We start from the raw sequence: 22466 nt of genomic DNA on the forward strand, positions 1-22466 counted from the left end.
TGGTGACTTCACTTTGTCAGAAGAAGAATCAAGATCTCTGTCTCCTGGTAGTTACAGGAGCACACTACAGCAGAGGAGAACCAAGTTCTGTTCCTTTCTCTAATTCAGAGATTATTTTTTATTTATTCTTGGTTTTCTACTTAACTCTGAGTCATTCAGGCTCCAGAATGGCATGCATCCGAACTTCGGTCATTCCATTTCCCAGGGCAGTGTCCTGACCACCTGACTGTACACCTGCTAGGTACATATAAGCCCAGTTGAATCCAACATTTTCAAAAAGAAAAAAAAATATTAAAAATCAGCTTTAAGAAAAACAAGGCACTTTCCAAAAGTGACATTTTGTCTATAACGTTTACTCTCGACTAAATATCCTCAGCAAGGAACTGTGAGAATTCATTCATCTTTGAATGAATTTATAAAACATGCTGAGAGGTCTCCGGTTGAAATGTGTGAAATATTTTTTTTTTTTATATGATTAGCAGAAAGTACTAGAATCCAAAAATTGTCAGTTTACACACCACTTTAACCTAGACCACTCGGTTTCTGCTACCATATATGACTTCCAGGAAATGAAAGAAAAACTGTTTTCACATTAAATGCTGAGTTTCTAAAGGAGTCTGTTAGGAAAATTTTCCTTCAAATTAAAATTTTCTGTAAATGGAGAAAACAAATCTCTCAAATCCCCTCCACTTCAGATAGCCTAGCAACTACCTTGAACCCTCAATGGTTCAAGTTACTCTCAAACATACGGGAATCAAAAATAGCTTTGAAGTCCTATAAGATCCTATTGCTAGAGGAGTAATTCCACCTTTGAAAATCTTGGTGCAACTAAGTGAATTAATCAAGAGCTACAATTTCATTTTGTCCTCAGTAGTTCATATACATACACAGTGCTGGAGAAATATGCCACCTTCTCCTTTTTGAAGTGTTATGGCCTCGGTGAAAAACATTCAGGGAGGATCCACTCATAGGACATGGGTCTTCAGAGTTTAGCATTGCCCAAACTCTTTTCCCAAACACTACCAGTCCATAGTAAATCCCGCGAATTTCAACAGCTCCACTGAGACTCCTGCTAAGTGCTTCTGTAAAAATCTAATCACACCTTCCCCTCCTCTTGTACATCTACCTTTTACAACATCAGAACACACACTCTATAGTAGCCCTTTTCAATTTATTTCCCCCATACTTCCCTTCCCAAGAGGATATTATTCATACCCTACTCCTTCACAATGTAATTAGCTTGTTCCAATCCTAGGCAATGAAACACTCAACTCTTCTTTTGCCCCAACCCTCAAGAACCTCTTGCAAAGGTCCTCTTGTAGCTCACCACCCCACAGCATGGGGAAAGACACACCATAATTGCTCAACACGTGGTACCAGAGGCAGAATAATCACACTCGCCTTTTACTACGTTGCTTTATTTTAATGAAGCCCAGTTAATAAAGAAGGCGTGTAAAGTCAGCGGTTTACCAGAGACCCACCACTTTTGCTGTCTGAGGCCCCTCTGAGTGCCCTGCAGGAATCCCCTACTCCAGCAATTGGTCTAGCACAGGCAAATCTAGGTCCAGCGTTGCAATGGCACAGCTCCAGAGGCAAAGTCACGAATAACATCTCCACCATGTATTAGAAAATATTAACTGATATTTTTAATTTTGGGAGATGTACATTGCATGGCATCTATAAACTATGCCCCCAAAATTCTCAGGAATGCAGTCAAAGAGTTTGATTGAGATTAAGCAAAATCAGTCTCTCATCCTCCTGTTTAAAAAATGAGATTTCATTTATTCAGCTTAATTCAAAGATTAAATATGATTAAAATTTCTATAAGATGTCTAGCTTTTCTGAAATAAACTGCAATGGCCATCAAAATATTGATAGTCATTGGTAAATTACTTCTGGTGTTTAATCAATGTTATATTTTTATCATCCAATTTTTTCTTCAAGTCAGCTTCTAACACTAAACTACATTTCATCAAGGTTGGTAAAATGTTTAGAAAGGAACAGATGTCAGAATATGGGGATTGCCAATAACACTGATGGAAGCCAGTAATTTCTTTCCTGTCCAAAGGCAAAAGAATGAAGAATAATCTAGACTGTATACAATAATACAAGATTTACTACAACATTAATGGCTATAAAAAGTAAAAGTATACAAAAGCTATCTCCATTTTTTTCAAGCTATCACTAAGGGCAGTGTTTCTCAATTTGAGACAATTTTTACTGCAAAATGAAAGGTCTATGTATTCTTAAACCTTTAAATATCCATAAAATACAGATGAAGACACAGGCTAGCGTTAGTGTTTCCAAATATACTTGTATATTAGTCTATTGTGTAAGTTAATAATTTTGCCAAATCTCAAAAAATGTGGATGCAATCTTTCCTTTAAGAAAGCTGCTCAGCTTGTTATTTACAGATTGTAACATTTACATAAGAGTTTGGTTTAACAAGAGATATAAATATAGATAAAACCCTTAGGACTTCATTCTTTAAACTGCCCTCTAAAATTCTGCCCTACAATTTGCACACTGAATTTTGTGCAGACTATTCTTGGAAGCCTTTTGTGAATTAGGGAGAACTGACTCGAAACAGGGGCTGGTTAATCACAATTTTGCAAATTGTACGTAGCAATCATCCTCACATTGTGAAATTCAGATCTATAAAATGCTGATGTTTTAAAGCTGAAAAATAAATAAGCTAAGTAGAACTACTTTACTAAGGAAAAAAAAAAAAAAAAAAAAAGAAGAGTATAAGACCCCTTCCAAAGAAATCCTTAAAATAAAAATAATTAAGAGAAGTGACATAGTAAGGGCATCTCCATTGCATCTCTCAACTGCAAGCCCACCCTGAAAAAAATTTTACCACCTGACCATTCCTGCCCCTGTCTCATATCAACACTCACCTGAACATACAAGGAAAATTCCTGCACTTCCAAGAATAAACCTGTTGGAGGTTTACTATTGTAGAAGGCTTCTGTATACTTATCTACGATCTGGAAAAGCCCTCCAGTTGACTAACGACTGGTGAAACTTCATTCTTTCACGTTTCTATCACTGACTGTCATCTGTGCACCCAATCAAGGCTGCTTTGATTAAATATCAGGACCGTCATTTAAGTATCGACTGCAGCAACATGGATACATAGATATGATACTTTATAATGCACGTTGAATGCAAACACTTGAGAATAATAGCTGGCAACTAAATAGTTTAAGGAAGAATGAGCAGAATGTATGTGGAAAAGATGCTGCCTCAAAGAGGACATTTTTTGTTCTGCTTTCAAGCTGCGGCTAATGTAACTTCATCAGCATTTAGAACAAAGCTGACTCAAGATTCCTCTTTTCCACACAGGTTTTGCAACTCCTAACATTTAGTATAAATGAAGGTCTCTTTCTATTTATTTTCCCTTATCAGCTGCAGAAAAACCTTGCCAAACTGTTCTGAGCATACAAGGATATGTTAAAATTCATGTAAAATATTTTCTGTTATCAAGGTAATTATAATGACAAGAACTTTCCGTTGGGGTTCAGCCGTGACACGGTGTGCGTCGGTCACCCTCCTGCCATTCCAAACCCCCTCACTATGGGCAGAAGTCACAAACAGTGGAAACACTGTTTTCCTGATGTTGATCCTCCTCAAAGGTCAGGTTTCTTACCTCAAACATTCCAGCAGCTGCTTAGACTGCGGTTCAGGAATTTTGTGTAACATTGCTTCTAGAAAGCAAATATTTATGTTAGTAAATACCATTGAAGTATTACTGTTACACAGGTATTCTCATTAGTAAACCGCTAAATATAAGAAAGAGGACCTTAAACTAAATGGATGGAAACATTATATTTGTATATTAAACAAACTTTACCATGTTACTTTACCCTGCAAAGTGTTTTGTCAAGCATGAAGTCTAGCCACTAACTCTTTTTATGGGAATTAATGTTTCTAGAATTAATACAAATTCAGAAATCATGCCTTTGGTACAAAGGGCAGAGGCAGAAAGCCCTACAAAGAACAGAACAAATTGATATTACCAGGATTTCATAAAAGTAGTGGAAAATAAAGGACCCACAGGTACCTTACAGAGGGATTAAATAAGGGCATTCCCTTTGAATGGGAGAGGCTTACACTCAGGTCTGGCTCTGAATAAGGTAGATCAGGCATTTAGCTTCACACATCGGAAGTTATACTGAGCATCAGGCTAAGTTATTCTAGCAGAGCACGTTCACCCACCCACTCCTACCACAGCTCACACTTCTGTTGTCTTTTTTCTTTTTTTAATTGGAGCAAGCATTTAACCTACAGCTTCATTAGCACAAGTGAAGGCCAAAAGGACAGCGTTCAGGAATCTCTCTCAAAATATGTATTATTTATTCAAATAGAACAGCTTGAGAAATCTTGGCCAATAAAACAGGACTTTTTAATGCCTAAAATTTGTACAGGATGAAATGAAAATTCTCTCCTTTCTGTTCCATCCCAAACTCAGTTTGTAACTGAGATCGTAGAGCTGAGCTGCTTCCTTTGTTTCCTCTGCTTCTCACCTTGGAGGCCAAGACTAGGTCAGGAGAAGCTTCTGTGTTATTTATTAACTCAAAAATGGCATATTGCAAAAGCCATAACAGAGGATCTCTCCTGGGATAAGGGAACATGAGGCAAAGCAGGGAAGGCCTGCAAGTGGAAAGGATTCTTTCAAAAACAGGACTGAGATTATACAAAGTTCCCAGAAAAGTTTTGGAAGATTTTGGTTTGCTGTTTTGAAGAGAACCTGCCAGTGAGTCCAGATGTACTAATTCAGACTTTCAAACCCACATTTCAATGTGCTCAGAGTTTAAATGCAGGACAGTAAATGAGCCATTCATCACACATGAAATCATCTTAAATATCACCTAAGCCATTTCACTTATTTGAGAAATGTTGGCACCACTGAACTTGCAAATACTGTATATTTCAGAGAGAAAATGCCCAAGACTAGACTCTTTTTTAAAATTACTTAACATAATGAAACCAAAAAAAAGTAATTTATTCCATGTTTGTTAAATCCAGTTATGCTGGTAATTAGGCAAATACTTTGCCTCTATCTTTTTGTTATCTTCCTGAGTATTACTGCGGAAGGATTTTATTTTTCCTATAGCCCAGCTTTTATTCATGATCTGAGAGCACACTGATTTCTGTTTGTTACTGTGTTTTAGGCAAAGATGTTTCAGAAAAAAAATTAATATGGATTCAAAGTTCACAACACTTAAAGAAAAAAACAGCTATGTACCAAAGAACCCAAACAGGACTCCAGCACCGGATGATTCACAATCCCAACACACTGGGATTTTCATCAGCTCTGAGCATTGCCTCCAAAAGAGCAGCAGTCAGCACAGGTAGGCACAGCGCAGGTAATGGAACTACAGCTGCTCTCCAGTAATTGATTCTGTATGTTGACCCAGACATTAGGATGTTTACTGTCTGCATATGACTCCTTCACTTCATGGAAAGCTGGACAAAACTAAACCAGCTCACGATATGTCAGCCTTTTGACAGATACATCAAGCACTGTCTCTTAACATTTCTTTACTGCTCGGGAAGATTTGACCTCGTGGCTCTAACAAATCACACAAACTGCCTAGACAACACAAGCCGACACTACTTCACACAAGTCCAGAGGCTCTCAGGGCAACACGAGGCATCTAATTGAGAAAACTTGGGCAGTTGCTTTAGAAGCAGAGTAGAATGCTGCCTTAAAGTCCACTATTGTTTTATTATTATCACTACTACTTAACAGGAGTTCTTTGGAATTACTGAAGTTGTCTCCTCAAAGCTAGACTCTTGCCAGATACTGCTGCCCACAGTCCAGTCCAAGAGCAGAATTTGCCGATGCTGCCTCTGGAGGTGAAGGGATACAGACCCAGATTCCATGAGCCAGGGAGACTCAGAGATACTACCAACTGAAAATGAAGGACTCTGACCCTCAGGGGAAAAAAAAATGAAGACATCTACAAATCAGTGTCAGGGTATTTCAAAATATCCTACAAATCCCATAAAAGAAAAAGCCTTGAATATGTCTCTTCAGAGACACTCGTAAACATTTCTTCGGCTACATCCACACAGGTGGAAGATCCTGCCTTCAAAACTGTAGAATACTGTAAGACAACCCGGAAAGACTAAGCCATATCGAGCCATGTTGAAGAGTATAATGGAAGTAAAGTTAAATTTAGAACGGTAATAACACCACCTTCTCACAAAAACACTGGAAGTTATCATACATGATCATGGTTTTCAAACTTTGTAAAGCTTTAGCATTTTAAAATAATACACAGGGAAGTGTAATGAGAGTAACCAAATCAGTTTTCTTCACTGTGCTTCCTATGACCCAGCATCTCTTGCATCATTGCATCTGTATGTTTGAAGCTATCTACCGCCTTGGATGGACACATGGAGCTGTTCTACAACTGCAGCTGTGCATGCTAACTTGAGCCATTTTAAACTTGTTTTGAGTAACTTTCCCTGTTTACCAATATTTTTAGGAAGTTTAAATCTATTATATCTGTGGCTAGAAATATACAACACTGAAACGTGTGCTGCATAAGAAAATTTGAGTAGACTCACAGTTTACTTAGTTCCTTTTAAGGGGAATGAGAAAGATGCACAGTACTTTCATTATCTGTCCCTAAGTGGTTTTTGTCAAATTTTGACTCTGGCACCATTCTTCAGTGACAGACATTAGGTATGACATTTTTTGACACAATGTCAATAGTGACATCAGTAATATTTGACACAAGGCACATTGGGGTTATTTGACACAGACAATTGGATAGCTCAGGGCACTGGAGATCCAGTACATAAAGAGTTTTACCTCCAAGTCACCAGTGAATATCTAGCCCAATGTTTTCTAACTGTTACCAGCTGATGGCTCCTCAGAGTCTTATACAGAAGGAGTTAGGGTGTATTGAACAGATGTCCAGAAAACAAAAATCAACACAATAAATTACATTAATCTGTGCCCTATGTTGAAACATGATGGAATGAATAGCCAGCGACAAAGCTATTCTTCTACTGCTATCTGTAATTCCTTTCAAAAATGGCCGAATCCCAAAGGAGACACAGGAGGAGCAAATGAGTCAGAGAGCACTACAGCTTTAGTCTCCTGAATAAGATTTCTGTCTCAACAGCTTTCAGTCCCATGGCTTTCATTAACAGTTAGACATACTTACGGGAAAATACAACCGTGAAATGTTACTTTCAATGATGTGTTTTCCAAATATTTCACGATTGGCTAATATAAAGAACTCAAAAATGCTGAACAGAAATAAAATTAATTACATATATGATCACTCTAGAATTTCCTAGAGTACCACAGTCCTGATTAAACAAAGCACTTCTACCTACAACCAATAAAGCACTCATTTAAGAGCAGAGTCTTGCAATATGTATTAGGCACCTGGCTGAGCTCCCAAATCCTGCATTCAGCCCCAAGATCCTTTACACAAAACTTGGAAGCTCTGAACACAAGCAGGAATAAGTGTTAGTCCTGGGTAAATATGAACCTACAAGGACAGTCACCTAAGTTACCTAGGTGCTTGGAGAATTTTATATTACCAAGCATTGCACCCAAAGGTTTAGAAATCTAAATTCCACTGAATCTTTGTATAATGTAGGAATCCTCTTTTGGGGCAGACATTTTCCATTTTTGTCTTATTTTAAGGCTATGCTTACATTCAAACACCATCAGCACATGCAGCTTCACAGGAGCAAGATTTCTTTAATGAACAAGACTTTTTTTAAAAGAAAGTTCAGAGCCAAGTGCCTTTACTTATAGCCTCTTTTAAAATAAATGTAAATATCAAATCAGAGTTACTCCACATGCAAAATGTGCTCCTTTTGCCCATTTGAGATTAATTTTAAAAAGATGATCCACATTAGCTTGTTTATCACAGGAATTCATCAATATGACCATGTCTTTGAGTGGAGAACTGTGTTCAATCGATAGCTAGAACCAACAGCTGGGATACCTTCAGGTTCCCTGGAATACTTGTTTTTAATTTATTTTAAATTAGACTATTCTAACTCCCAAAGAGACTCCTTCATTGTTCTGTAAATTGTGGTTTCACTAAAATAAATAAATAAATAAAAAAATACATGAAGCATATTCACTGTCCCTTAAGAAATTATCCCACATTGTTACATATCATAGAAAAAGAGGCAAAGCACATTTTGTTAATCATGTGTTTGGACACCCTGTCATATTGCAACTTTTCAAACAAGTTACATTTGAAAAAAAAAAAGCTTAAGAACAATATGTATTTTACTGCAACAAAAAGCATTTCTGGAGCAAACTATTGGGCAGAACCACGAAGGAAGCTAGCATGCACCACTCCCACAAAGTAAGGATAATAAACTTGCATGAGACTTCACAGAACCCATGCCACAAGACATTTCCACCTCTTCAAAGTCAAAAGGGATATACTTTCAACACCTGGGCATAAACATCTGGCATTTTCCCAACCTCTGTCCCAGAAGGCCAGAGCAAGTAGCCCACTCTTGATCCACAATTCTCACCAGTCTTGAAGCTCAAAGTTTCCCCTCTACAAAGCACAAAAAATGCTGAACAGTAACACAGCCTCTTCTGATCACATACCTGCTGTTTTAAACAATGTGATAAAGTCATTTTGCCAAAAGCTTTGTATCACAAGGTGTATTGCATGCTTCTTGATCCAAATTTTTTGGGAAGCATTATTCTAGGCACACAAACATTCTCACAAGAGGGATGAATTTATGATGTAATTCTAGTCTCACAGCCACTACATTTACGTTTGTATGCCTTTATCCAAGTAAAACCACCCATTTCTCGGTGGTTGGACAACCCATTTTTATTAGTGGACATCTGCATCCTTTCCACAGCTCTAACCTAATGTAATCTTTCCATAGTGAGTGTCGTTAGAGCCTCATTTCTGGGTGGGAACATTCAAACTAGTCGCATATTTTACATCTCAACCATGCTCTTCTTCACAGATTTAATAGCACGTAGGGAAGAAAAGGAAGCTCATTGATGGCTACAACCTAATAGTAAATTCATATAAATTGTCCAGTGCAGAATTTATCTATAGCATCAACTGAGACTACGCATTCTCAGCAGCTTTGTGGTGCTGGTTTTAAGGTCAGAATTTAGAGCTTTGCCAGTCATGGCCTTGCAAATCACAGCTTTATAAATACCATGGCAGACTACTGCAGATGGGCTACCATCCAACCCCAGCGTGTACTTTCAAGCTTTGTAAAAAGCTAAATCTTAGGGAGAGGATTTGGTGAAACTTGGGCTGTTAACAGGCTGAACAAGAGCCCTAAAGCCACACTCCCCTGAACTTTAGCTGAGACTTTTTCAAAATTCAGATTTCCAAAATCCAGCCTCAGTCTGCCTGCAACTTTGTTTTGCTGCTCAGTCCTTTCTTTCACTAACGCTCCTCTTCTAAACAACATCATTTCTAGGGCCTGTGCAAGTGGCATGAGCGCATAGTAAGTCCACATACTAAAAAGGCAGGTGTCACTGACACAATAAACTGTAATAGGTTCCTCAAAACTGTTAAAGAATTTTTAATTCATAGATCACTTGCCCAATAGCCTGCAATGGCTCCTCTGGAGCCATTATGATCTATCAGGTCACTGTAGTGCCATACATGCACATTAAGTAGGCATGCAAAAATCATTAAGAAATTGGTGATGACAAAATTACTCTGCAGGCTCAGTAAAGATCATTTTTCTTTTTCACTGAAACATTGTAACATTCACTCACTTAACTGGCAAAAAATTTTACTTGGTGGAACCCTCAGACAAGAAAGTTCACTCTACACACTCAGCTCTACAGCTGCTTCAGGTCAGATTTATCAGTTCAGTTTACACAGAACAGAGTTTTCATCCTCAGATAGTCCAGTGGAAGTCATTAGCGATACCCTTCAAGTATGTTACTACTCAAAAGTAAGTAAATGTGGCGCCCTCTCCTACAGTTTTGTAATTTGTTCTTGTATTTTAGTGAACATTTAAATGAATACTCTACCAAAACAAAATATTTTCTCTGCCAGACAGAATTTTCCAAGTCCAGTTAATTTGAACCCTTAATGATATTTTGAAAGCCGACATAGAACCCCCTGAAAAAATGCAAAAGCTTATCACAGAAAACCTTAATTATGGCACAGACATAGTGTAGAGTTGCTGCAGCATGCTTGGGGAAATTATAGATTTCTTGGTAATTTTTATAAAATCTATAGAAAGAAAAAAAAAAAGCGTGCAACATTCATTCTGCATCAGATAATGAGAAATGTATTTTATCAACCAGTTTTCTGCCACTGTGGGTTGATGATATGCCTGTTTTCTTCGGGCCCATTATCTGAGTACTTGAACCCTGGATAACAATGAGTTCATAGAGAATGAAAGTGCTAGGCTTTAATTGTATGTATTTAGTCACGCAAACAGAAGCAATGGCCTGAGAATGGCTAGTTAGCCAGTGACAGCATTTAGCTTCAGAACTGGCTCAGAAGAGCTATTACAAATTGTACTGATATGTGCTGGGCTAGTGCAGCAAAATTCTCAATTTAACCTTGTTGCTGAAATAAGTTTTGGTGTCTTTTAAATGAAATCCCCACTGCTGCTAATATCCTGCAAATAAACATCATTAAAAAATTGAAGACACTGGAAGAATGTGTGGTTTATGTTAAAATTTTCCCTGTCAATCAATTCTGCATGTCTGCATGAAACTGATGATCGCATCATCATGTTAGTTTGCCTGACTTGCTCAGCACAAAGAAGGTGGGAACATTTTCTCAAGCAGGGATGTCAGCACTTGAAAAATCAATCACCATCTGTGCTCATTTTCTGAAAGGGAGAAAAACAACCCCTGTTTAAGAATACACCAGAACAAATAACTTGTATGTTTGAAAATAAACCACAGGGTCAAAGAAACTTTATAATGAAACAGAAAAGAAACAGTATTGCTGTGTTTTTATCACATTGTGCCTACGTACCTTGTGCATCACAATCTTGATTCTAAAAATAGATATTAATAATACCTACAGACCAACAGCATGTGAAATGCATACAAACAAGTCACTTTAAAGCCTAGAGTTTTATCGCTTACTATAACTGAACCTTGCACAACTTTTTCATTCTGCTCACGATAAATCTCTGTAAAACCACCAAAATGCAGATGACAAAAGAAAGCACTTAAAACAAATACACTGTTCCAGTCTGCTTAACCTCACATCTACAGCTAGACCATACAAATTTTAGCTTTAATTTTCTTTTGGGTTTCACATCACTGTTGCTTGTTTTTTGAGGAGGACTCTTATACAAATAACCTACTGTTCTGATAAAAGTTTTTAAAGTACTAGGAGTTAGACAGGAGTATTACAAATGCTATCTAGTACAATGAATATCAATTAATCAAATTGTAAAACACTACAAGAGCTCACAATACACAAATAGCAGAGAGAAAGATAAATTGATTTTTGCTGCGGTGCTGCTCCTTTTCAGTAGCACAACTGTGTGAAAAATACCAGTTAAAAAGTGTGCTGAGGCAGCAAAACCATTTAATACTCCACAAACAGTTATCTAAGCCAATGTCCAATAACTAGACAGTACTGTAATGTGACCTACATACTAACAAAATCATTTTTATACATGGGAAGAGACCAGACATTTAGCCACTTGATACCAGTTAGATAACTGATATGTCTTTCTGTCAGCCTTTTCTTTCCACCCCCACCCCCAAACAGCATAGCTAAAATTTTGGGGGGGTATTGGGTTGGGGGGGCTGTGATTTTTTTTTATTTAAGCCAAACTGGAACTAGAGATGCTCCCAGATGTCTGTTCTTTGGAGCTGTTGGGTTTACCTTTACACTCTCGCAGCACTTAGCCTGATTTTCGCCTTTCTTCCCAGAACTTTTCTCCTACCTATTAACCTGTTGGTTTCCACTCCCTCTCCTCCAACTTTAACATCTTTAACTTATACCTAAATGTCTATGTCAAACGTCAAACACTGGTGAAATCTTCTCTTGAAAACACATAAACATTTGGGAGGGGTGGAGTAGGTGTAAGAAAAATGGTTTAATGATTTCTTGAGCTGAACAGGTGAAGGAGAAGAGGCATTACTTACCTCAGGGCACTCCAAAACCACCATCTTAGTTTTTACATTGGATGCTGCCCAAACCAGGCTCACTCATGAAAGTAGCTCCCACCCAACCCATCCAGCAGCAGCCCCAGCCCACAGCAGAGAAGACCCTTTCCTTTCCTGGATGCCCAGCTTGGGTTTGCCACATACCCAGGTTCCAGGTCTGCACATCCCCACAGCCTGTGCCGAGCCTGGCTACCTTCCTGAACAGATACGCTAGGTGATCCCAGTTGCTCCCACCCAAGGCCATGAGTACAGGACGCTTGGTGGTACCAAAGGCCACTGGGGATCTTCACTGGGAGTGCATCAGTGCTGAGGACAAGGCTGGAGATGGTGCCAACTGTCACTCTGCTATTACTACTCTTATTTGTCCTAGTCAAAGGGCTGCCCTAAGGTGAGGAAGCAAGAGTAAAGTCCCACTTGGCTGTTTTAGATCCTCTCAACAGAGTACATTTACCACATCATTCCTCTTGCTACTTAGAGGGCTGCATTTGAATAAAGAGGGCTTGCTACACAGTAGAGAGAACTGGGTGAGTATATGGAGGTTTGAACTGCTCAGAAAATTGTGCAACATTTCAATTAAAACTACTTTAATCATAAATTAGGCTGATGTCAACAATCTGGGGCGGGGGGGGGGGGGAAGATAATTGTTCTTACGGGGGGAAAACGGTAGTGTTATTTCCAGGGAGACAGATTATATTGCACAGAACGTTTGTGCAAAAAAGTTTGTCTCATACAGTACTAAGCATTAAAAAAAAAAAGAGACACAAACTGTCATTTAAAAGTCAGTACTACCTCAAACCGTCACTAAATTGATATTCTTAGCATTAGTGCCAAGACTGGAAGGTCAGTCCATTGAAATAAAGTATTTGGTTAGTCTGGGAAAGTTTGCATTGACAATGCCTGTCAATGAAGAGGACCTTTGATCCACAAGGCTGAGAAATCCATCAAGTCTTAACACATTTCATTACTATAATAAATAATATTATTATCAATTAAATTTTCAATGTACACATATACAGGATTGTACAAAACCAAAACCCCTTGTCTTAGATCACCTTTCCTTGTACTTTTCTGGAGCTTTTCTCTGCCCCAAGTTTTATACAGGTTAAAGCACTGCCTACTGCTACAGTTGACTTAATATGGGTCTTCATTTACTGAAAGGTATAGTTTGCAGTTAAAAAAAAAAAAAAAAAAGCCTCACAACTTGGTGTTGTAAATAAAGCTGCAAGGTTTCACACGGGATTGCTACGTTATTGAAAGCACACTAGAATGGGGTTAGGAAAACGCAAATCAGTGTTACAGGACTGTGACTCCTTCATAAACAGAAGCCAAACTGTGTCAGTTTTCGAGTAAGAGAAAAGACTTGCTAAAAGCTTCAAGATGTTGGGAAGAATGTGCTCTACAATGCCAACTTACTGCAATAAACCTAGCTCAGTAACTAGACTGTAGGCTTCTTTGTGTCTCATATGCTGAATGCAGAAAAAAGAAACAAGACCTCTATGCCTCCTGCTATTGTGGAAAGAGGACTGAAAACTGACAGCTCCTAAAAATAATAAAGCAACAAGGAGAGGCAGACATAGTGATTCTCAAGGAGGACTGAAATGAAAGAGCCATAGCTGCTAAACTCATTATCATAGGTAGATCTGTAAAAAATTAATCTTTCAGCAGAAAATTTGGTTCCAACCCAAAACATGCCAAAACCGACACTGCAATATGGAAACGTTTACCCTGGCAAAGTCAAAACACTACCCTTAAATTCTGTCATTCATGTTTTAACATGCTGTATTACAATATAGCATAGTGATCTAAAAACATCAAATGTAAACTAGGCATTTCAACTCCATCAGAACATTTGCATAGCTTTCCCTGAAAACTTCCGAACATATATGCTAGAAATCATATCAATAAAATTAAAGAATTTCAAGACAAAAGGTATTCTTAACTATTATCTTTTGTGAGTCTGTGGGTAGTGATCTGTCCCCACAAAAGGAAAGAACAATTTTCAGGAATGAAAATAAGCAGCGTAAATGGCTGGATGGTTAAGCTGAAGGCAGGGCATGAGGGGACAGGGGGAGCAGCTCTGAATGAGACTGGTCCAATACCTTCAACATGCAACTGACGTATGCATCAAGTTCCCCTTGTGCTTTAGGGTTTTTTCTTGACTGGAAAACAGCCTCTGACACTCATTCTCAGCACAAGGATCAGTGCCCTGTTACTCCCCATAGGACCTACTATGTGTTAGCCTCATTCGTGTCCTAGTGCTCCCCAAGCAGAATCAGAGAGAGGTTTGCATTGGAAGGGACCTTAAAGACCATCTAGTTCCAGCCCCCCCACCACGGGCAGGGACACCTTCCCACCAGACCAGGTTGCTCAAAGCCCATCCAGCCTGGCCTTGGACACTGCCAGGGATGGGGCATCCACAGCTGCTCTGGGCAGCCTCTTCCAGTGCCTCACCACCCTCACAGTAAAGAATTTCTTCCTCATATCTAATCTAAACCTATCCTCAAACACTAACCCTGTGCTGCTACTTGGACATTTTTTGCTGCATATGACCAGGATTAGGACAACTCTGTTCCTGTTCGGTTAGGGGAGAGGAGCAGGCTCCAACTGTGATAATTGTCAACACCTTGTTGGTCAAAACACCCAAACCCTAATAAGTAAATTGTGATCTCCCTGACCCACTCATGCATCCCTCTCTCCTCTCCACACCCTTCAAGGAAAATTTCAGTTTTTAGTTGAAAACCAGAAAGTTGTTTGAGTTTCATTTTCTGATGTTTTTGTTTGTAGTTTTTTTTATTTAAAAGACAAAAACTGTCTAAGGCAACTTGGGGGATGGGGGTGGGTGGGTGGAGAAGGCTCATTCAACAAATGCATGTCCTGTTAGCAACCAAAAACAGTTAAAAAAATTATTACATTATTAAGTCTTACATTTTTCCATTGGTACTTCCTCTTTTGAAAGTTTCTTCACTATGAATATCAAGTATATAAAAAACAGACCTTACAAACTGTTCACGAAGTTATGCAATGGACATGGGTGAAAAAAAATAAATCTGTTCAGTGAAAAAAATACAAAGGTTAGAATGTGCATTTCATATAAATTTGTTTTTAAGGGATAGTGCATTAGGGTATTTCAATTATTTCAACAAATACCAAAACAATTATTCCCCACTACAAAGAGAGACTTGGTGAAAGTTTTTGTTTTAAGGTCATGTCGAGTACTAATACTTAAGCCAACCCAAGACTGAAAACATTACAACACTTGCAGGAAAATGCATATATATTTTCCCCCAAAGCCACAGTACTGCGGTTTGCCTATTTCCATCATTATTAGTATTAAAAAAATAGTACAAACAAAACAAAACAAAAAAAAAAGAAAATTTCACTCCTACTTTCTTATTTCTTTAGATCTTAACCTGACATTAATGAGCAAATACACACTAGGATGATGATCACACTGTAGGATAAAATGGCTCATATACTGTGTTGATAAGTTAAGATGAAAGAAATCCAGAACAAAGACACAACAGTATTGTGGAGATATGTTTAGATTCCAAAATATTTGTATCAGTCAAAGATAGAAACACCCAAAACAAAAAACCAAAAACCAAAAAAAACCCACAACTGATAAATAGAAACATCCACTTTTTCCACTTGACTGTATAATAAAGATACCGTATATATTAAGGCATTCTCTATTACTATGCCTAGCTACCACCTACAGCACACAGACACGTTATATACATATTTTCCATCTGATCTCTGATGCATTTGTAGCTCCCATCGAATATCAATGCCATCCCTAAGCAAGCATTTGAGGATAGGATTCACATTACAGGAGACAAAAATGATGCTCAAATGGAAACAGTACTGGCATTGAGATCCTGACCCTGATGACTATTTGAGGTCCTTTTGAGTAACACCTCTGATACAATTCTTCCTGAATCCCAGAACAAGATTACAATTTGCACTGGGCAGTCTACCGGACTATACTAGACAAGTTTACAGAAACACTGGCTGCAAAATCCAGAAAGGTTACCTGAAAGGAATTTAATATAGTCCCAATCCCTGTATAACCACCCTAACTACAAATGTGATGCAGATGGCACATTTCTTCATTTATACTCTACTGGGTAGTAGTGCCTTTTTTTTCAGTAGCAACCATGCACCCACAGCCTTTCCTCTCCATTTTTTCCTCCTGCCAGATGAAATGCTTTTGTCTTCCCATGCCAACTGACTTATTTATGTAAGTTATTGTGACACTTTATTCCACCATAACATGGCACTATTCCCTCAAAGTGAGAGCTGTCATTAGAGGTATCATTCTGAAATGTGAATATTAATGCCCCAAAGAGATGACCTATGAGCATCACAGATGGACAAGAAGGGGCTAGATGTACACTGGTAACAGGATTGATAACAATTTATGAGGATGCCAGACACAACGGCACATCATCTTGGTCGACAAGAACTGCTATTCACAAATTGTACTTCCACAAACACCTTCAGCGCTGTCACCAATCAAGATTCATAATAAGCATTTTAAGACTGGTATGTTTTTTAATGGCATCAGCCTGATGCCAAGAACAAGTCAATAGAAAAACCACTTTCAAGGAATGAAAAGCTGAAGTAAATACAAAAGGTGCACTGGATGAATGCTGCAGCAGTCAACTACTTGCACTTGAGAGAGAAGAAGAGGTTATAATCTGAAGGAGAATTTTCCAGCAATGAAGTATGATGTACTATATTTAAGGAGTGAATGCAGAACTTGACCAGACAGTTCATAATAAATGCTATATGATCAGGGTTGTTTGGGGGTTCTTTGTTTTGTTTTGTTTTTTGTTTTTGTTTTGTTTTGTTTTTAATGTAATTTTGTGTTTAAAGACATTCTGGTTGCAGGTAGAAACTTCAACTGTTTAAAAGTGCTACCTAACAGTTGCATTAGAAGTCAAGCACTGTATATAAAGGTGCGCTCAGGGAAAAATAAAAGCACCCCTCACTTGGGATACTTTTTATCTCAATGACTGGAAAAAATACTTCACCTAAGAGAGTAAATAAAGGTGAAATGTATCAATCCCACTGATTCTCCTTCTCCGGTTAACCAGTTTGCCAAAACCAACTACCTAATGATATTTTGTGATTTTACAGCTACCTGTGTTGATGCCCAGCAAAGGACACAAGCAGTAATTCTTGGTCATGTGTTTAAAAAACCCTGACTTGAGAACAATTTAAAGAGTTGCTTCTTAGAGTTTCTTCCACTAATGATAGGTACGCACAGTAACTGCATTGAAACAGTCAAGCTAGGTCTCAATTAGGAAAAATTAGCACAAGCAGAATGCTACATTAACACAGCTTTATTCCTTTCACTACATAAGCTAAACCAGGTACTTCTGCCTAATTTATTCCATGCCTGACAAACTTTCTGCAACACTAAGCCAAGCACTTTTTTGCTGAAAAGGATAGAAGCTGAAATTAATTTTGAAAAAAAAAAAAAAAAAAAAAAAAAAGAGAGCTCACAGTCTTCCTACTTTTTTATTAATGCCAATTTTATCATTCAATTCACTTGTTCACACAGCACAATTCACATCTTTATTCACTTATCTTGTACTGCTTATGTGTGTTTTCAGAAGATGCACATCTCTGCTGTCCTACCCTAAAGCCAGGCCTGGCTCCAGCGTTGTGGTCGACACTCACAGGCCTAAGCACAACCTTCTGAACCAGGTTCTGAACATTCCAGCTTCTTCCTTTTAACTTGAACTGCATATGTAATTTTAGGTGGGTGAATTGTGTCCTGAAAACAGGAGTCTTTCTATTCGTTGGGTTTTAAGAGCCATATAATTCTTGCCCTGCCTCTAATTGCTTTATGTTAAATATTCACTAGAAATACATGGGAAAATAGCACATCCTTCATAGTAACTATTCTTTTTGTTCTGGAGACAAAATTATTATTTACTCAATTAAAATTATTATTGATCTTTTGCCAAATGAGAAAATGTGACTTGGTCACAGTGGCTCCATCCTTCTCCCCATAAATCTCCTATAGCACAACACTTCTGACTCTGCCTCTCACCTCTCCAGACTTTCACCTACTTGGACAGTCAAGCTCTCTGGGAAAAGGACTGGATATGAAGGGTTCAATACAAGTGTTGGCTGGAGCTGCAAGGTAAACCATCAAATGGTAAAGCAGAATTATAAAACTTCTCTCAGAACAATCTTCTCCTACTCCTCTCCAACAAAGACAATTTGAGAGGAAGGAAGAAGATGAACAATGGAAGTTTTCAAGAACAACCCAGCCAGGATAGACAATAAACCTGCAAGCTACCCTGAGGAAATAAGGTGTAAAGTTCAGTCAGTCCTATGTATTTCTGAAAATCATAAAATATCAAGTATCCTTCTTGAAGAAAATTCTCTCTCTAGTCTCCTACCACATTGCTATGTAACTATACAATAAATATTATCCAGCTCACATGCTTCTGTTTACTTAGCATACATTATATTTGATGCTGTCAGGCAGAGTAAGTTTCACTTCTGTCATCCTAAAATACTAATAGTTGTCAATCAAAATAGAAAATGCATAATAAAAATGTTTTAGAAACGTATAACCCTATATCTTCTACATCCTCAGCTTGGAGCTAAGCATTGCTAAAAATGAGATTAATTATATGTTTGTACAGTGCCCAGTAAAATCAGACAGACCTCTAAGCAACATCCTCCTAGAAACCAGCAGACTAGATACATAAGCATGTAGAGAAAGCATGTATATATTATGCAATATATGCAACAGTAACTTCATAGTTTCATCTTCATTTGTCCCAGTCCTCTGATCTACAAGAGACTTTTGGGGAAAAAACCACCTCACAATCTGCCCAGTGACACCGTGTTAGGCAGAGGATGGGAGAGAAGGGCCCAGTCAATACCAAAGTAATTTATGGCGGCTTTCTGCAAATATTTAGAAGCATGGAAGCACCAAGGAGATACAAACAGGACAGGTCCCTGAAGTTATGACCCACATAAACAGGGTAAACTGATCAATTTAAGATAAAGTGTCAGAAAAATATCCTTTGAATTATAACTGTGAAACTTTAGTAGGAACTTCACTGCTTGGGACATTTAAACCTGCTCTGGACAAAGTATTAGAAAATACCCTGTAGGGAACAATCCTGTAATGTCAAGAAGATGGACTAGATGTGTAAGAGGTCTTTTGCTGCTCCAATTTTTATTATTCTAATCCATCACCCTTACTGAGGTGGTGAAGTTTTATGTAGACCTTTAAAATTATGACCATTACAAAATTATATCTGTGTCTGTATAATATACACACACATATGGATGTAAGGTCTGCTTTTTAAAAACTCAGAGTGCAAAACCAAATTTTGCACCTAATTTGCCCATGCTACAGCTGTAACTATGCATTAATCTGGCAAGTGCAGACAGAAAGTTCTAATTATGGTTATGTGAATGCACAATTTACATGCATAAGTGTAACAAGTGAACTTGCAACTTAGGCATGCAGTAACTGAAGTATTTTTACTATTGACAACACAGTAGTATTGGACTGTGACATGCTTATGCCACAAAACCAGGATCAGTCTGTGAGCTTTGCCCCAAAACAGAAAACTGAAAATCCTGCGAGGCAGACACCAAGTTGACCAACAAGCTGACATCAAAGCTTACAGAGACACTAAGGAGAAATTTCACAAGGAGCTCTGAACAAGATGCTTTCATCAGGGATTCCCAAGGAAAAAGTGAAAGATTTTATCTGGCTCCCTTCTGCCCAAATCACTATGGTCTTTCTCATTTTTCTTTGCCCCCCTGTTTTGCAGAGAAGGCAGAACTCCCTATCGCTCTTTCTAAAACCTGAAGTCCACCAAGGAGTTTGTACTGACAATGAGTAGAAGTCACTCGGAGCAATGGCTGCAGAAAGCACCTCTGTTCCCCAGGCACAGGGTGGCAGAACTCTTTATGGATATACAAGGTCTGTTAAAGGAGGAGGATAAAGGCTTCACTTTCTTCATGCATGTTACTGTTGTTATTTGTTGTTCCAGAAGGGAAATCCTCTTATCGACTAAGGCACTAGGCAATCACCCCCATATGAGTGCCAATAAAGAGATCCATTGTCTACATATTTCAGTAGGAAAGAAAAACAAAGAAAGGGTATGGAGAAGGGGAAAGGTGTTTTCCTTTTAATCTTTTAGACTGTAAGAGCCATAACTGGGTTTTCTATATAGTTTAACCCTAGTTTGTCACAGTATTAGAGTGAGAAACAGCAGCCTGCACTGATATTTACACACAAATCTTAATGACTTCAATTGCTGCTAAGGATGCAGAATGGTGGCAGGATATGGCCTTTCACCATTAAGGCCCTAAAGTCTTCATAATTACTGAGTATACAGAATATTTATTATAGAGACTATGCCAGGCCTCTTTTGTGAGCTGCCCTGGGCCTGTTCTCTGAGCCACATCAAGCAAGAAGTTTAAATGAAACTGCTCCCAAGTTTCTGAAATGGTTTAATAAAACATATACTGACTGTAATATTCAGTTTATAGTAGAAAACTATTGCCCCTTGGTTTGAAAAATGACCTCTAGTTGGCAATTTTACTCTCAGCTTCATAGATTATAGTCCGCTGTTGGTCATTTTCTCAATCCACAGGGCAATACTTTTCCATAACAAGCTCAAACTGCAATCAGTATTTGTAGGCTGTTACACAAGTTGAGGATAATATGTCTCAACACATTCTATTATATGACTAAACAAAAGAAATAACAACCTGGTGACACAGACATATGGAGAAAAGCAGTGCTATTCTTCTAATGCTGAGATAGCAGAAAAACATTATTTCTTTGTATTGTGCTAATTTATATTAAATTTAATGTCTCCAATACAAAATAATCTCTAATTTGATTTTTTTTCATTAATAGTGTTTTGGTTTACGTTGGCTTATGTCTATTCCTATTTTAACGTAAAATGACAAATACTAAATTCTATTAGTATCAGATTTTAGAAATGACAGGTAGTGGCAGATAGCCTAACAGTAGAATTACATTAAAATGTATTCACATAGTTATCTTCAAGATCATTTGGTCTTGGGCACACAAAACACACGTTCATAAAACTTACAGGTTTGTTATTAAGAAATTCTGATACAATTTAGGAGGCAAGCTGCAAGTAATTGTTTCAGCACCCAGCTGTAGTACCTAAATACAAGATGAAATACAACATTTGGAAAAAAAGTTCCCGTATTAGATAATCAAATAGATACACTGTGTTGAGAAGACGACGTAGCCCAGGAAGCAAGGAAGATCTGGAGGCTGTTCCAAGATACGCCTCACACAGCTCTGCCAGCGACAGATGTTAAGAAAATCTCCCCACCTTCCCAAACCGCAGTTACGCTGACCTGCAGGGCTAGTACAACTTACCTAGCCACCAGACTGTGGTGGAGTTTAACTCTTTAATCAATGGATGATGAAAGCTCTTGTAGATCCTTTACTGTAAATGCAAAATATTTATAATTACAAGACTAATACTCATCCTCATCTGTAAATAAAACGCTGTGGTTAAAACTTGGTGCGCACATACTGAGAGCCAAAAGGGACCAACTTCCTAAGCTGAGGCTAGAGGAGTCAAGCAGAAGTGGACATTTTGCCATCCTTCCTCTAGAAATTACGAGTTTCCTGTCCTTTAACAAAATACACCATATTTGCTGGGGATCTATGAGGGGTCAGAAGGGAGAATCTTGACTGAAAGCTGTAAGATCCATAAGAGGAAAAGGTTCATTGTAGGCAGCTGTAGGGCTTCAGAAACTATATGCATCTATAATACTGCATTGTGAGATGTTAAAGGGGCAGATTTTTTTTTCTTCATTCATTTTCCACTACTGTTCCTATATTATAGCTCAGTCACTGATCAGCCTGCATTTCTAGCTGGAATTTCAGTGGTCTGGATTCATTTAAACACATAGGAACTGCATCAATAAGTTGTTTTAAAACATTTAAGCTACAGAAAGTATTTGAATGTGATTATGGAAAGATGATGGCTCTTTATCTTAGAACTCTTCAAGGAACTTAGATGTCTAACTCATTAATAGTGTTTAGTATATTAGATTTTACATTTTTATGATTTTAGAAGAAAGGTTTTCTAATACAGGAGGAAAAAAAAAGCAGCTTCCCCCCCCCATTTTTCATTTTAGAGTAATAAAAGTGGCACATATGTGCCATAGCGTAATGGATTAATTAAGGAATATGATGTTTATCCTAGGTCCTGAGCTGTACATCTTCATAACTCACTCATAAAAATTAATGTATTATACCATGCTCCAGAATGATATATCTGTTTTT

At 38.0% G+C, this 22466-nt stretch overlaps 1 protein-coding gene across 4 annotated transcripts in view; it reads right to left on the minus strand.

The window, feature by feature from the left end:
- The window catches only part of ZNF536 (zinc finger protein 536), a 353074-nt gene that overhangs the window by 263677 nt on the left and 66931 nt on the right, over positions 1 to 22466 (minus strand). For 3 of the 4 annotated variants that reach the window (XM_037409389.1, XM_037409387.1, XM_037409392.1), the window contains one exon: positions 21549 to 21618. The exons of the other annotated variant lie outside the window; for it this stretch is intronic. The gene's annotated coding sequence lies outside the window, so the exon portion shown is untranslated. The remainder of the gene's footprint in view (positions 1 to 21548; positions 21619 to 22466) is intronic. 4 annotated transcript variants of the gene reach the window in all.

Source organism: Falco rusticolus, chromosome 15 (genome assembly GCF_015220075.1).
Source record: "Falco rusticolus isolate bFalRus1 chromosome 15, bFalRus1.pri, whole genome shotgun sequence".
In the NCBI taxonomy this organism is placed as follows: Eukaryota; Metazoa; Chordata; class Aves; order Falconiformes; family Falconidae; genus Falco; species Falco rusticolus.